At 42.4% G+C, this 13,543-nt stretch overlaps 1 long non-coding RNA gene across 1 annotated transcript; it reads right to left on the minus strand.

Moving 5' to 3' along the window:
• Positions 1-6,997: 6,997 nt before the first annotated feature.
• LOC140532581 (uncharacterized) lies at positions 6,998-12,808 on the minus strand. Its single transcript, XR_011976586.1, has 4 exons — positions 12,700-12,808; positions 12,005-12,164; positions 10,204-10,460; positions 6,998-7,330 (listed from the first exon to the last, which is right to left on the minus strand). It is a non-coding gene; the product is annotated as an uncharacterized lncRNA (long non-coding RNA).
• Between the last annotated feature and the right edge of the window lie 735 nt (positions 12,809-13,543).

Below are 13,543 nucleotides of genomic sequence, written 5' to 3' on the forward strand. Positions count from 1 at the left end.
CTCATGGGGTGGAGTGTGAAGGGTGAAAAGAATGGGTGTAAGAGTGGGTGTTTTCCTCCAGGATCCACCTTGGCTCTTGGGAGAGTTTCACCAATCCCTCTCCCCCACCCCCCAGTCTTTTTGAAGACTCCCTTTTAGAGGCCCTGTAGAAAGGCCCAGGTAGATCCACAGGAACCTGAGCCAATCAAACGATCCCATTCTGGAGACTTACTCTGTCGCATTCATCAGGGTGAGCAAGAACGCGACCAGGCTGAATCTCTTAGAGGCCTCACTGGGGCATGTCTGCACCTTCAGCACCAAACAAAGGGCCTGGAGCTCATTGACTTTATGGCCTTCCTAATCAGTAACATAGGGCTGTTGCTGTTGCTTCTCCTTGGTTCTCTGAGAGGACCTTGACATTAGGGAGGTGATGCCAAGACAGGAAAAGGAATTGGATTTCAGGGAGGGAGGGCTGTGCAAAGTCAGCAGCCTTACTTTCTCCCCTGGAGCCATCTCAGTTTGACTGAGGCAGCACCCATTCAGTGATTAAGGCTAGGTAAGAAAGGAGGGAGAGAATAGCCTCTTTACCTAGTCAAAAAAAATCAGTCTGGAAGGGGAAGACCCTTTGGGTTTCTGACCAAAGTGGAAACAATTGTTATTTACATTCATCTGAGCCAATCAGGGCCTAAAGAATGACCAAGTGGGGCTTGGCCTGGGACTTATTGTTGCCCAGTCTATGAGAACCAGAGTGATTTGGCTTTAGCCCTTGAGGAAAAAAAGAAAGCTTTCAGCTATCAAAATTTACCTTCCTTTGGAAATTTGAAGGTAAGGGTGTAGCCTGAGAGAAAAGAAGGAAGGAAGAAAGGAAGGAAGGGAGGGAGGGAGGAGGGAGGGAGGAAGGAAGGGAGGAAAGAAGAGCTGTGTTGCCCACTTGACCAGTTCCAGTTGTGTTGCCAGTAGGGCAGCTCCTATTTTCTACTCATGGTGGTTGTTTGTCCTTAGTTCTAGAAGAGGACCATAACATTTTTCTTACTCAGCCTTAATCACTGAATGGGTGCTGCCTCAGTCAAACTTGGACCTGTTAAAGACCTTAGGCCAAGGTCTCCCACTGCATCCTGGGCCATCTCCAGTCATCCTGATATATATTTTGCCACTGGACCCAGATGGCTCCAGAGAAGAAAGTGAGGCTGGTAATTTAGCACAGCTCTTCCTCACTTAAATCCAAAATGAGGCTAATTACACCTATAAGGAGATAATGTATATAAAGGACTTTACAAACTGTGAAGCTCCATAGAAATGTCCATTATTAGTTGTACTTCTAGTAGCACCTAGCATAGTGGGCCTTGTCCAAATATGAGTTAGAAACATGTCATATTCATCCATTATTCATTCATTTTCCAGATATTTACCAAATACCCACTAAATGCCAGTCTGTATAAGTTTGGGCAAATTGTTTTGTTTTACCTTCTCTGGGATATTTCCTCCTTTGTAAAAAGAGAGGGTTGGGTTGTATCACAGATTTAGAGCTGGCAAGTATATTGAAGGCCATCTATGGGGGTGGGGGTGGGAAGATGTCTAGCTACTGATTCTTCAGGAAAAACAAACAAACTACTGCTGGAAATACTTTTAAGATGAATCTGAGTTATTCACATTTTCTCCATCACTTTCTGAAGCCTAGACAATCAACAAGATAGTCAACCACATCCCAGTTTGTAGTCTTTGCTGATTTTTGAGTTGTAAACGCTCCCACTGAAAATTTAACAGTTGGCTTGCTAGTCTAAGGCAGCACACTTCGGAGTCCAGCTGTATCCTTTGTCAAAGGTGGAGACTGAAGATAAGAGGGGTGATTACACCAGTTTGCCCAAGGTCCTCGAGGCAGTAAATGGCTGACTTGGATTGGAATTCACGCCCTCTAACCCCAAATCTAACACTTTTTCCATTACCCTATGGTATCATTCTTCCTGCCCCAATAAATATTTATCTCCTTATAGGTGTTATTAGTCTCATTTTACTGCTTAGAAGGACAAGCCAGCTGATTAGCCCAAAGGACCTTTGTTCGGTGGCAAAGGTGCAGAAATCCAATGAATACTTGGGTAAAGGTATGAATGTGCAGCGGCTTCCATTCCTTGAGTCCTCCTCAGCAGCACCAGCAAATTTACCAGGACCTGTGGCCTGTTTTCTTTTTCTTTTTTTGGTAATTAAAAAAAAAATAATTTAAACCTAAATACAAAATGAGAAAAGAAAAAAAACATTGCCATGTACGCAGCAGACCATAAGAGAGACCTCAATACAAGACAATAAATTTCCATGTTAAGAAAACCTATATAATAAATGCTACACATTGTCTTCAAAGCTGTCCAGCTTTTCTTGACTTCCCTTTCTTCTCTGCTCTGCACATTTTACTTTATTTTTCCTCCCCTCCAAGAAAGCTACAATTAATCGTGGATTAATTAATTAATATGGATATATACCTATTAATTAATTGGTATTAATTAATATGGATGTATACATAGATATCTATAAACATACATATATGTACATATATACTCATACACATATATGTCCGACTGTATTATGCTTATTTCCTCCTGTCATCAGTTTCTCTGAAGGTGGATAGCATCTTCCTTCACAAGTCCAAGTCTTTCCATGTTTTTCCAAATCAACCAGCTCATCATTTCCTACACCACAGCAAAATCACATCAATATTCCAACCCAGTCACATCCTATGTGAGGGATTGTCTATGAAGGTCCCTCCCCCAGTTTTTTGTATTCCTTCTGTTCTTGGCCTAAAACAATATTGAATAATATCGTTGACATAATGTAGTTTCTTTATTTTTTCACTTTTGATTAAATCTATTTTAACTTTGTCAGAGATCGTGATTAATATCCCTGCTTTTTTTTTTTTTTTTTACAAATTCTGCTCCTGACCTTTTCTTTATCTTTGTGTGTATCTCTCACTTTTATTAATTTCCTGAAAGCAACATATTGTTGAATTCAAATTTTTAATCCGCTAGCCATTTCTGTTTTAGGGATAAATTCATTCCATTCACATTTTGAGCTACAATTACTTATTACGTATTTTCCGTCTTCCTATTTTTCCTCACTGTCCTTCTCACCCTATTTACCCTATCCTTCCTCACTTCTCTGCTTTACTTCTACCTGCTACCTTGCACTCCTATTCCTTAACTTACCCATCCTTCTAAGAGTCCCTCCCTTATCCTCTCCCCCCAGCTTATCCCCTTGCTCTCTTATTTCTTTCAGAATGTAGAAAACTTCTACATACATATGCATATAGACATATATGCATATATACATACACATACATACATGCACACATATATATTTTCCTCTTTAACCCATCCCCAGTGAGAGTAAGATTCTAGCACTACCTGCCTTCCTCCCCACTAGCATCTTCAGTATCAATTTTTCCTTTTATGCCCCATTTGTATGAGATAATTACTCCTTTTTATCTCTCCCTACAGTTTTTTTCTTTAGAATCACCCCATCATACTTGGCTTAGCCCACGCTTTTGTTTCAAACTACCCAAATAATGATGAAAATCAGAAGAGGACTGCTAATATTTTCACAAAAATGAAATAAACAATTTGACCTCATTGAGTCCCTTATGATTGATCTTTAATGTTTACCTTATATTTCCACAGCCTTTTTTATTAAGCAGAGTCCACAAAGGGGAGAAGTCTTATAAAGACAAGAATAGAGCTTGGGGGGGTAAAAGAGTCTCTTTCTCTAGGAGGATAAGGCTCTGGAGAGCTTCTGATGCTAGCTGTGGCTGGTGCTGTTGGGGAAAGGGGCTTCTTTCTCAGTGGAGGAAAGAAAAAGGGGGTGGGATGAGTGGGAAGGGCGGGTCTTCACTGGTAATCAGGGGTTTTGTTTGACTTGTTCTTCATTGGGTCCTCCTGACCTTGCTCTCCAAATACAGCATTATTATTGTTTTTATCCAGTCATTTTTTCAGTTGTATCCAATTCTTCATGACCCCATCTGGGTTATTCTTGGCAAAAATACTGTAGTGGTTTGCCATTTCTTTCTTCAGCTCATTTTACAGGTGAGAAAACTGAGGCCAACAGGGTGACACAGGGTCACACAGCTAGTAAGTGTCTGAGGCTGGATTTGAACTCAAGAAGATGAGTTTTCCTGACTCTAGTCTGGGTACTGTATGCACCATGGTGTCACCTAGCTGCCAAACATAGTAGTGTCCATGATGACCCATTTGGGGCTTTCTGGAATACTTTTGACACTTAAGTTATTCCAACCTAAGCAGAAATTGTTAGCTCCATCTTGGAAATGGATTTATTTTTTTTCTGCACAGTAATCCAGAAGGCCAGGCTGGGCAGCCATCCATGAAAAAACTCTCCCCCTATCATTTGACGTTTCCCAGACAATTTGGTTTGAGTTGCTTCCACATAAGAGATAAACATTTGGCCTTATAATTAATTTAAGTGAAGTTGTGTTTCAACAGTATAAATTAGAAATTAGTCATCATAACATTCAAACTCTGGGACAGGCTAAACTGATAATTTTTAGAGCTGAAGAGTAGGGATGGTTTCTTGATTTTGTTTTTATATCTTCACCTCTTAGCACAGAGTCTGGCACATAGTAGGTGATGAAAAAATGCTCATTGATTGATTCACGGATTGGTTGGATGAGGCCCAGTGCCATGGAAGGAACGCTGGATTTGAAGTCATATGAATCGACTTCAGATCCCAGCTCTGCCGCTGTGTTTCTAGGTAAATCATTTCATTTCCCAAGCCTCAAATGGAGGGTTTGGATTAGCTGACCTTTAAGGTTCCCTCAGGTTCTAAAATTATGATCCTTATTTTCACTAACTAAACCCGTAAAATAATTTGTCACATAGTGAGGATGAGGATATTGGATATTCCATTAGTGTACAATGCCAAGAGATATGGACCAAGCCCTCCATCTTGGCCTGGGCAAGGGTAACCACAAGATTGGGATATCTCCACCATAGAAGGGAGCAGCCTTGAGGAAATCATATGACCATCAAAATATCCTACGTATTCTGGCATTAGCCTTAGAAGTGAGATCTTGAGTGGAAAGAAGGGCTATTAGGAAATACCAGTAAGGGTTAAAAAACCCATCATGCTTTTGGGCCCAGTGATTTGTTATTGAGAATACGTCAAATGAGTGAAAAGGGGGAAAAAGGCTTATCTATACACAAATATTCAGAGTTATTTAATGTGTCATCTCAAAACATTGGAAATTACCCATAGGAGGGGCAGTGTGGCGTAGTTGGAAATAGTGTTGAATTCAGAGTTGGAGGATGTAGACTCAAACTCTAGCTCTGCCACCTCATCTATATAAACAAAGAGTTCAACCAGATGACTGCCAAGCTCTTCTCTAGATCTGAAGTCTAACCAGCGGTTGTGCCTAACTGGGGAAATGGCTGAACAGATCATGATATGTCAATGTGTTAGGATGCCATTGCATCATTAAAAATGTCAGCTCTGAAGAAGAAAAAGAAATATGGGAAAGCTTCCATGGAAGAATGCATAGAGAAGGAGAGTGGTAGAAAGGAATAATCAATCAACTCACATTGCTAGAGCTCAAACAAACCTGTGGATTTGGTGGACCCAGGATGATCATATCTACTGTACAGAGGGGAACACTGAGGGGCAGATAGGTAAAGTGACTTGTCCTAGGTCATGCAATCAGTAAGTAAGTCTTATTTCTACTCTATGGGCATTCTCCAGGGCTCTGTCCTTGACCTTCTGCTCTCTTCTCTGGATTCCCTTGTGTTGCTATGCTGATGCCATCTAAACCTCTAGCTCTGACTTCTGTTTTCAGGCCTCTACCAGGTATCTCCACTTGCCCAATGTGCCACCATTCTTGGTGTGACATGGTATAGAGGATTTGGAATCTGGGGACCTGGGTTCAGTCTCAGATTGGCCACTTACTAGCCATGTGACCATGGGCAAGCTAATTAACCCCTCTAAACCTCAGTTTCCTTGTCTCTGAAGCGAGCGAGTTGGATGAACTGATCTCTGGGGTCCTTACTGTACCCTTGGCTTAGTAAGTGCTTTATCTGTTCGTTCCTTGCCATAAAGACCATGTTACACTCTTTCTCAATGTCCATTTCATCAGCTTCCTTTCTTACTTTTCATTTTCATCATCTCCATCCTTAGTTTGACCTCCCAGGTGAGAGGGTTGGAGTGATCTTTGCTGCTCCTTTCGCTCTGCCCTTCCCCTTTATAAAATCGGTCCCAAGTCTCATCCACGTTCCCTGTGAAACGTCTCCTCAGATCCAATCTTTCCTCTCTACTCCCACAGGCAACACATTCCTTGTCAGGTTATTGTCTCATGTTCGGATTGCTCAAAAGGACCTCCTAATAGACTCTTGCTTATACAGTCTCTCCCCCTGACCAATTTATCCTGAATTATGCCAACAAATTGATCTCTGGTGCAGCTGTCCCCATTCATGAATCTACAGTAACTCCCATTGCTTCCTACATCAAGTCTAAACTCTGCTTGATTTTGAACACCTTCCATAACTTGGTCTTTCCTTCCCTTCCAGCTCTTTTGTTCTAGGCTTATCTCTTCACCATCTCTTGTATACAGGTATACATGTATATATGCTAATTCCTTCTGGGGTGTTTGCTCCAGCACACCCCTCTGTCCATCTCTCCAAGTCTTCTCTATCTCACCTCTTTCATGAAGCTTTTCCCAAATTCCCTGACTTCTAGTCATAGAATCATAGCTTTAGAATTGGCAGGGAGTTTAAAGGCCAATGAAGTCAGTTTCATTTTTAAGAGAAACTGAGGCACAGAGAGGTTGTCAATGAGGCACAGACCAGAATCATAGAGCTGGTATTTGAGGCAGGATTCGAACCTAGGTCAGGATTTCAATTCTAGGACTCTATCCGTTGGGCTCCTTGTCTTCCGTGAACCTTTACTATCCCTGTAATTTCTTCCAACATCATTTAGCCTTAATTATATATTGATATTCTTCAACTGAATTAAAAAGTGAATTAAAGAGACACACTTCCTGCCCCCTAAGACTTTACAATGAATACAGATGTTTGAAATCATTCAATATAAGGGACATACAGAGAGGGGAACATTGAAAAAATGACTTCTTAAGTCAGTAAGTCGAATCAGTGAAAAACATTTAACTTGATGTACAAAAAGCGTACAAAAAGTATATCTGGGGTGGTTAGCAGAAGGTTTGAAGGAAATCATAAAATGGAATTTTGGAGCTGAAATAGACAAATGTCTCAATCGTCCCTTCTTCCTTTTAAAGATAGGAGCCTCTGTCCTTATGTGTCCATTCCTTGTACCACATATATTTGATTGGTCTTGCTCAGTGATTTTAGATCTGTAAGGAAATTCAGAAACAAAGAAGCTCAAGAGGGAAAGAGACTTGGGACAGTAGAAGCCAGCTCTTCTATCTCTTAATCCCTTGTTCTTTTTGCATGTGTTGTATTGATGCTTTAAAAATAGATTCTTGCCATATTCCAATAGGAGTTCCCGTGTTGTCTCTGCCATTAGATTGCGAACTCCTTGAGGCAGGGACTGTCTTTTGCCTTTCTCTGTATTCCCATCCGGGGCCATCTCCAGTCATCCTGATCTATATCTGGCTGCTGGATCCAGATGGCTCCGGAGGAGAAAGTGAGGCTGGCAACTTTGCACAGCCCTGCCTCACTTCAATCCAATTTACTTGCCTGTCATGGCATCACCTCCCTGATGTCATGACCTTCCTCGAGAATGAAGGATGAGCAACAACCATCTTGGATCCGGAATACTTGGCACATAGTAATGCCTGGCACACAGTAGTGCCTGGCACATAGTAGGGGCTTAATAAATATTAATAAATTAATAAATATTAGTAAATATTTATTGATTGACTGGAGAACAAAAAGATCCTAAAATCCATGAACCAGAGAGGCTCTGGACTGTTGTAAGGGTTGTAACAGTTTTCAAAGGAAGGGGAAGCAGATGGCTTCAGGGTGGAGGAGGCAGATAGTACACACTTAGGTATGATCAGCCAGCTGGCATTTACTAAACACCTACTATGTACCAGACACTGTAGATAAGTAAACACACCGTACTTGGAAGAGAATAATTGAGAAGAATATGAAGAAAAGTTTTCTATAAAATGTAGCACTTAAACTGAGCCTTGAGAGAAACTGGGAATTCTAAAAGGCAGAGAGAGGTGGAGGAGGGAATGTGCCCCAGGCCTTGGGGCAGGCTGTGTAAAGGCATGGAAGTGGGAAATGCAGATAGTAGTTAATAGTCCAGTTTAGCTGGAACATGGGTTTTGTGAGGGCGAATAATATGAAATCCAGCTAGAAAGGTAGCTGGGTATTAGTTTGTGGAGGGTTTTTTGAGGCTGTTAAGGAATCTATTCAGGATGAGATTTTTGCCCCCTAATGATTTCTAGAACATAGTTCTGTCTTTGTGTCCAGCTAATTTTGCTGCCAAATTATTTTGCTCAATCAGGTAAGTTGGAAGGATATATTTCACTCTAAGAAATGGAAGATTTTCATTGACTATGCATGAGACAAGGCCTGATAAATGATCTGGCAAACTAATAAGTGACTTTAGGGGAGTGAGACCACCAGAGCTAAGTGGCTGGGTTCTGTCTGAACACCACCAATTTCCCTGAGACCCATGGCCTTAACAAATGAATTACTGGAAATTGAATGTACTCTCTGTGCTAAGTGCTATTTATAGGAAGTACCATGTCCTTCCTAATTACTAGGAGATGAGGCAACTTGGAGTTTTCTCATTTTGCAATCTTTCCTGAACATAATTTATGCTGTTGTTGGAAGTAAGAATTTTAGGTCTAGGTTAATGGTCTAAATTCCAGTTCCCAGTGAAGGGAAAAACTTGGTTATTCACTAGTGTCAAGGAGACTTTCCAGCCAGGTTATCACATAGTCAAATGCACTAATTATGTATGCTTCAACTAAACTGTCTCTGTACTCCTTGGTAATTATAAAACTTAGAGGCTATATTGGGGTGAGCTGGATGTGGACAGGTGGAGGAAAGAGAATGAAAACTGAGCTAGGGTCTGAATACAGGACAAATGCAAAAATTGCACTCAGATAACTCAGCGCTCACAGTGAGCCATTGTCCTTAATACTGGGACCACTTGCCAGAAAATGAAATGTGCTGGATGGAAGAGGATGGTCTTGGGTTTAAACACAACATCATACACCCTCCTCCCCCACATGCAGTACCTAAGACATTTAATTTTTTGTTGTTCATTTGTTTTAGTCATGTCTGATGTGACCCCATTTAGGGTTTTCTTGGCAAAAATACTGGAGTGTTTGCCATTTTCTTTTCCAGTTCATTTTACAGATGAGGAACTGAGGCAAACAGAGTAAAGTGACTTACCCAGGGTCACCCAGCTAGCAAGTGTCTGTGACCAGATTTGAACTCAGGAAGAGAAATCTTTCTGTCTCCAGACCCTGCACTGTATACACAATAGAGCCACCTAGTTTCCCCAAGACATTTCATTACCAGCCTTTGATCATGGAGAGAAACTGAATGGCAAGTCTATTAAGAGACATAGAATGTATGGTAGAGCTAGAAGGGACTTTGGAGAGTGTCTAGTCTAATGCTTCAGAAAATCGAGGCTGAGGCACATTGAGTGACTTCATGTTGATGCTACAAGTGAATTGAAGCTATGAACTCACACAAACCTCTCCAACTGATGGTGTTCTCCTGGCTGATCTCGATCCTTTCCCTGAGAGCATCTGACCTTGACTCTTTTAGGACAGCTGTTTAAATGTCCTCAGTTCCCTTGAAAGCACTAATGCTAACAAGGCATTGTTGCACATGATAAGGAAAACAGGAAGGACTCATACTTGAGCTCATACATAGTCAAGAAAACCTCCTTTCTTGTGGGCTTCTGATTTCCCCAGGAACCTTGACAGTCCTCCAGATTTATAAATCCATCCCAGGTGGTCCTTGTCAAAGGGAAAGAACTTGGGCTTTCTAGAGAAGCAAGCAGTTCTCCCTTTTGTTGGGCCGTTTTTCCCGAGGACATAAATAATCCTCCAAACTTGTTACTGAGATGGAGTGGGGATCCTTGTTTTGGATCAAGGAACTTGGGGGAACTAGAGGATCCAGCAACCTACCCTCATGGCAATCCCCTACTTCCCAAGGGACCTGTAAAGTCATTCTAGACAACTTTATCCTGGGGAAAAGCCCTTCTACGCAGGGAAAGGATTTGGGCTCTCACCATCTTTCTTGCCTCAGTCTTTTCAGCTGGTGGTGTGACTCACTCCTTTATCCATGATGGCATCTGGTGAGAGATTATCCTGGAATGGGGGACCATGAAGAAGCCTTGTGGCCACTGAGAAAGGGACTTCAGTCCTTGGCCACTTTTTTTGCTTGCAATGAAGGAAAGGTCCAGAGGCCACCTCAGCATCCTGGTATTCCAGGTCTGGAAGGAGCTTTGGTATCCCAGAGTTCTGAGCCAGGTTTTGCAGCCACGATCTATGGAGTAGAGTGATCTTCTAAACAAAGGCCAATGGAAGTGGAGAAGGACTTATTCAGCATACTCTCCTCTACACCCCATTGGTCTCTGGGAAGAGGAGGCTCAAAACTTGGCTCATTTGTCCCACTAAGTTCATAGCTTGCCCTTTTATACCTGATTTCCTACCAGTCACCACGGGCTAAGAGGACTCCCCTACAAGTAGGCTCCTGGAACCTCCACACAGAGATTTGCATTGGCTGAGCAAACTGATGACATTTGGGCATGAACTAGACCCTGCTTACATTTCCTCCCCCTTACCAGGCTCCCACTGGAAAAAACAAACCAAACCCAAACCCTTGTAACATATATTTGGAGTCAAGAAAAAGAAATTCTCACTTTGGCCATGTCCAGAAATATCCATCTTACTTTACATCTTGAGTCCCCTTTGGGTAACTGGCCTTCCCTTGTCTTAGCTCTCCGGGCTCTGCTTGCTTCACTCTGCATTGTTTTATACAAGTCTCTGAATCAATTCATGCAGGTTTCTCTATAGCACAATAGGATTGTATTCCATTCAAATAGCTTAACTTGCTCAGCCATTTCCCAACTGAAAGGCACCCTCTTAGTCTCTGGCTCTTTGCCTCTATAAACAGAATTGCTTCGAAGAATTTGGTACATAGGAGTCCTTTTCCTCTCTTTTCCAATCTCTTTGGGGCATGCATGAGTCTAGGAGTGGTATCACTTACTCAAGATCTTTTGCCTCTCTCTATAGCCATCAGCTTCCCTTTTCTCAGGAAAGTGTTACAGTGCTTATTGTGGACACATCCAAAGGTCTCTATGCTGTCCTGTATATTTTTAGCTCCTTTAGTTTCTCAGGCCCTCAAGGTAGCACACCAAAGGACTCCTCAGATCTGTAGGTTTCCTAAAGATCTACTGATTTGTCTTTTTAAACTAATAGCTCACAACATACGCTCCTATGCCAGTTAAGATTTGTGAATTCCACTGACTACTTTCCCCTTATCTTCTCCTCAGCTTGGAGCCATTACAAGGGCCAAAGTCAATCCAACCTGCTTTCTTCCAGTCAAATTCTGGGCAAAGCTCATTGACCATCCATGACATCTTTCATGAGAAGAGTTAGCATTTAAGGATTGGGGATCATGATCGTTAGCCTGGGGCACTCTGTCTTTTAGGGAGATAGATATTTGAGGGAGGTTCCCTCCACCTGTTGGTTTATGCTGTGAGGTTCAGTGGGTATAGTAACAGGGGAAGTCTCCTCAAGGCCTGTGGTTAGTAAGATGCTGCCACCAAAATGCAGGGTGCTCAGTAAGCTTCTTAGAAGAAGCTGAGGGTCAGGGCTGTTGGAAAGGCGGGATTAGACCTATTCTAATAGGTGAAGGAGGTGTATGAGATATGAGACAAAGACTCTTGGGAGGCTTTGCAGAGAATCAGCACATTTCTCTCAGGAAATCACTCTTCTGAACTGAGGTAGAAGTGTGTGTTAATTCATTTTCATGGGTACACTCAGCTTCTATGGAAATGAAAAAAATCCATCACAGTGGTTACCTACCTTTCCCAATACTAATGAGACCTCAGCAAACAATGTGGGTTACTCTTGGCTGGTTTCTCTGAAAGGCTTGCTATTAAGTGAGGTGGTAGAGGAGAAAAGCCCCTCAGCTGGGAGGTCAGAGACCTGGGTTTATGTCCCAGCCCTGCCACGTAGTCCTCATCTGTAAAATGAGCAGATTAAACTTGATTTGTAAAGTCCTTTCTTACACCAGCGCTAGAATCTGGGATCCCTTAAATGAGTAAGGGAATCAAAAACTGAGAGTGGAAAGAAAGGGATTGTTAAAGGCATTGTGGGTAGAGAGGCAGTCTCAGAAACAGGAAGACCTTACTTGTTTTGTGACCCTGGGCAAGTGACTTAACTTCTCATCTCAGTTTCCCCGTTTGTTAAAAACGGGGGGGCACAAAGGTGTCTCCCTCACAGGGCTGTTGTAAGGATCCATTATAAAGTGCTTTAGCAAACCTTAAAGTACTGCAGTGTCAGCTGTTACAACTTAACTTCTCAATGTTCCCCCCCCCCCCCCCCCCCCCCCCCCCCCCCCCCCCCCCGACAACTGGTGGGTCAGTGGATTGAATGATGAGCTTGGAGTTCCAATCCTGACCCAGACACTTGCTAGTTATGGGACCCTAGGAAAGCCATTTAACTACTGTGTGCCTCAGTTTCTTCCTGTGTAAAATTGGGATAACAATAGCACCTACCTCCTAGAGTTGTTATGAAGTTATTATTACTAGAATTATCTCCATCATCATTCTTGTTATTTCTGCAGTGGTACAGCAAGTCTCCTGACCTGTACCTCTGCACCGCAATGAAATCACTGGGCTGGTTAAAAAGAAAAAGGCAGGGGTAGGGCAGGAGGGGAATGAAAAGCTAAACAGCTGTTATTCCTTTTCCGAGAGAATCACCTGTGACCTGGACCATTCTCAAGGGAACAGGATCCTTCCGAGTCCTGTTCCTCAACAGACCCAAAATCTTTATCCAGATATTTTGGTACAGTGGTAAAGTCATTAAGTTTGAAATCTGGAGCCCTGTCTATAAATCTTTGCAGTGCCCATTATTATCTGTGTGACTTTGGATCACCCACTTAACTTTTTTCTGCCTCAGTTTCTTCACCTGTAAAATTAGAGGGCTGGAGGAGATGACCTCTAAGATCTATTCCAGCTCCTAGTCCATAATCCTGTGATGATCTGTGTGCCAAGAACTATATAAGTTAATCAACAAGTATTTTATTCACTATATTAACTGCTAACGATGTGCCAAACAAGTAGCTGGCATTACGGAGGTCCGGCCTGATGGTGATAGCCAGCACAGGCCCACCCTGAAGGGCTAACACTCATCTGAGTGCTACCGCAGAATGAAACGTTGATCAGAGACTGACCACACTTCACGCTCCTATTCCTTTGTGGGGAGCAAGAGTAGATTCCACTGTACCCACTTCTCCTAGGGAACTTAGAAGGAGGAGAAAAGAAAGGGGCAGAGGGCAGACAAGAAAGAAGGGGAGAATGGCATGCCATGATCCAGCCAGGATCCTGCCAGAGTGGAGGA

Source organism: Notamacropus eugenii, chromosome 3 (assembly GCF_028372415.1).
Source record: "Notamacropus eugenii isolate mMacEug1 chromosome 3, mMacEug1.pri_v2, whole genome shotgun sequence".
Classification (NCBI taxonomy): Eukaryota; Metazoa; Chordata; class Mammalia; order Diprotodontia; family Macropodidae; genus Notamacropus; species Notamacropus eugenii.